The sequence below is a fragment of the Equus caballus genome, chromosome 2, assembly GCF_041296265.1.
Source record: "Equus caballus isolate H_3958 breed thoroughbred chromosome 2, TB-T2T, whole genome shotgun sequence".
Lineage (NCBI taxonomy): Eukaryota > Metazoa > Chordata > Mammalia > Perissodactyla > Equidae > Equus > Equus caballus.
This window is the reverse complement of record NC_091685.1, coordinates 94,159,620-94,163,238: the sequence shown is the minus strand read 5'-3', so window position 1 is coordinate 94,163,238 and position 3,619 is coordinate 94,159,620. Positions and strand designations below refer to the sequence as shown.

Below are 3,619 nucleotides of genomic sequence, written 5' to 3'. Positions count from 1 at the left end.
GCTAGAGTGAGAGCCCTTTTTCCCTGTTATTCACTTCTACACAAATCTCTCTGAAAAAGCCTACAGTAGCATCACAGCTGGCGCCTGTGCACAGTCCACCAGCAATGGCCCAGTGAATCTCTGTTCAAAATGATTTGAAGTAAGAATATGGAATAAAGTAGAGAAATGATCTTCTCTCCTCCCACAGTTTTCCAAGATATATACTGTTGTACTTTAAGAGGTGGTTAAGCAAAAAAATCAAGAATATTACATATTCTTCACATTCTATAAAAACGTTCCAATCATAGATGAAAATTCCACCAAAAACACTTTTCCAAGTTCACCTTAACACTATAAAAATTAATTGTTTGATTTCATTCGCTTAATCAACTAGGTGAAATTCTATTGATGCTGTACTAATACAGTTTAAGGAAACAAAAGCGAACATTCATAACACCGAGGAAGTAGAAAACAAATCTTGGTCTAACACTGTTATAGATACAAACAGATTTTAAGATTCTATTTACCTAGCTAGAATTTACCATTTAAAGTGGACTTTAACTGTTTCTACTTAAATTATTAGCTTTAAACATCTTGAAATAATACAAGTATTTTAAAGCACTTCTCTGAGAATATAAGTCATTTGGAATAATACATCAAACTCCCCAGAAGATTTCTCAGGGAATAAATTTGTGGCTGCATATTCTGAATATGCAGATCCATTAAGCCAGCTTTGTGCATAGCACTTACATAACCAAAGTGCAAAGCTAGTCAGACTAATTTTCAAACTAACATTAACTATGACTACTAAACTTTAGGGAGCAATTTTAGAAACTTGATGTCTATTTTTCTACCCCAAAGGTCTGACTTCCTTTGGTATAATAATTGCTCCCTTCTCATCCCAAACAAAATAAAAAATACTCTTAAGAACAAACAAAACAGAAGCTCTTCTATCATGAGTATTTCTGTTTAATTCACATTTTGTTATATCAGATTTTAAGTATACAAGATCAATGTACTAAATGTTCCTCATTTAATTCTTTTAACCACCTCAATATGTTTCTCTGACCTTACATGTATCAAGTAATCACTATCACTCTAAAGATATGGAATCAGACTAAAGCATGAAACCAAAATGTAAGGAATGAAATCGGAGAAGTGAAAAAGAATTAATCTAAATGATATTTATTTGTGCCTAGGCATGATAAACTTGCTACATTTGTTTCAAAAATTAGCAATAAAACTTATCATTTAATAACAAACAAGATCTAGAGTAGATCAATGTGCAAAAAGATTTTTGAATAGAAAGAGTTTGACATAGTAAAATTTTAAAAACTGAAATTTGTAACTTAAATGACCATATTTAGTACACAAAGACGTTAATACAGATTTTGAAAGCAGTAAATAACCATATCTATTCTAGGACTATGTAGTAAATATTGATATTTCCACTGCTAGACTCTGCAGGGAAAGGGGAACTTAATTCTAAGATATATTCCCTTAAAATAAATCCTGTCCAATATTCAGTTCAAAAAGATGTACCACCAACATAGAATGTAAATGTATTTCACCCTCCCAAATAGATATTTTTATTTGAACATACTACGTTATCTGTGTAAGAGACTGACAGTTCAAGAGTAAATGATTCATTTTTCTTACAGAGCCTTTAGATTAAAATATTTACACTGAACACCTAGAACGTTTACTAAAATTAATCTATTAAAGCTTAAAAAATTGCTTTGGAACATTCTCATTGTTTACACTCAACAAACAGATAAAACAGATGAAAGCAGTCATAGAATCACATTGAATTTATAATAATTCACACAAAACAGATTAAATTCAAAGATATCAAAGAAAGGATTAAACTGACATCTTTATAACTTTTTGTAGATTTAATAAATTTCTATTCCTTCCTGTACTAATAGTAGCATGTGTATTCCTTGACGTCATTCAACATACTTGAAAGAAATAGATTGATTGTTTAGAGGCATAATTGGTAAAGTAAGGTAACCAAACTAAATAGTAGAATACCAGCTGATACTGGCTTTTTAGAATTTCTTAAGAAAAGATATACTAGGAATGCTCACCTACCTGAGAATAATTAAATCTCCTCCTTACTTAAGCACTTTTAATGCAGTAACAGCAGGCTTCATTTTGAAGTACTAGTTAAAATGAACAGTTTCATATCCAAGGAAATCAAACTCACTAGTGGAGTAGTGGAGTATTTGGCTTGATTTAGAGCCCACAATCCCCAAAGAGATGGGAAGCCAATGCAAACTGACTGACTTGGATGAAGAGTATATGTCTACCTCCTTTTCAGTACCTTCTGTCTCAAAGCCCTTATGTTCTTTGCAGTCTTGAAGGTAAGAATGCAGCCACTGGCCTGAGACTTCTCTATCTGGATAGAGACTACAGCCTACATCATTCACATCTACAAATTCATTGAAATGGTTTCTAATATCACATAGCAGGTAGTTGCATTCAGAATATTACAATCAATGACCTGTATGCCACTCTGTTTCTCATTGAAGATTCTATTCTCACCCAGTAGGTCATTATGGCAAAGCACAACTGTTGCTCTCAGGTTGGAAAGAATCTCCTTGAAACAAGTCATCTCCTCCTGAAGAACCTGAAGGTTTGGTATATTACTTAGGAACTTTATTTTAGAGATTTTATTTTTCCTTTTTCTCCCCATAGCTGTATATTTTTCTTTTAGTTGTGGGTCCTTCTAGTTGCAGCATGTGGGACCCTGCTTCAGCATGGCTTGATGAGCAGTGCCACATCCGTGCCCAGGATCTGAACCGGTGAAACCCTGGGCCACCGAAGTGGAGCATGAGAACTTAACCACTCAGCCACGGGGTCGGCCCCAGGAACATTTTGTTAATGTCTTTATCTGTAAATTCTGTGGGAATTAGATTTGGGAACCCATTGTATGCATGGATGGAATGGATTTTAACAAACTGAGGAGCAATTAGCCTGAAAATGGCTGAGTTGTAGACACATTTTTGAACCAATGCTTTTTCCTGTATAAATTTATAACATAGTCCATTACAGAAGGTACAATAGAGCTGTGGTGCACAGTCATGAACTTGCAACACTCAAAAACTCTTCACTTCCTCATCTCATCGACTAACAACTCAGTTTTATTGCCATCAATTTTTACCAGGACTACATCTTCCATTAAATTATCCACATAGCAGCCAGTAAGTTTGTATTTCATCTTTGAAGAGTTGCTACATTTGTTTCAAAAATTAGCAATAAAACTTATCATTTAATAACAAACATGGTTCCTGATCCTGAACCATGATGTTTAACTTGGGCACATCTGGGGGACCGATTGATGAAGTTGGCCATGGCCCAGTTGACAGCAGAGAGTACTATAAAGATGATGTCAGCCACAATAGGCACCGACCAGCTGGTGGATCCTTCTGTCCCGTGGTTTCTTGAGAAGCTCATACATGTGATGTCTTCTCTTTAGTTCCCTATAGTTTATTACTTCACTTTAGTTGACTCCAAACCACTAGTCCAAAGCTGATTAATTTTCTCCTTCTTTCCTCTCTATAGGATCAGTCAGGATTTTCTTGTCCTCAAATTCTGGGCTTTGGATTTATGGCTTTTCCCCGGTTTCATTGATAAT

General features: G+C 34.7%; 1 pseudogene; it reads right to left on the bottom strand.

Moving 5' to 3' along the window:
- Positions 1-2,096: 2,096 nt before the first annotated feature.
- LOC100071108 (ethanolamine kinase 1-like) lies at positions 2,097-3,366 on the bottom strand (annotated as a pseudogene).
- Between the last annotated feature and the right edge of the window lie 253 nt (positions 3,367-3,619).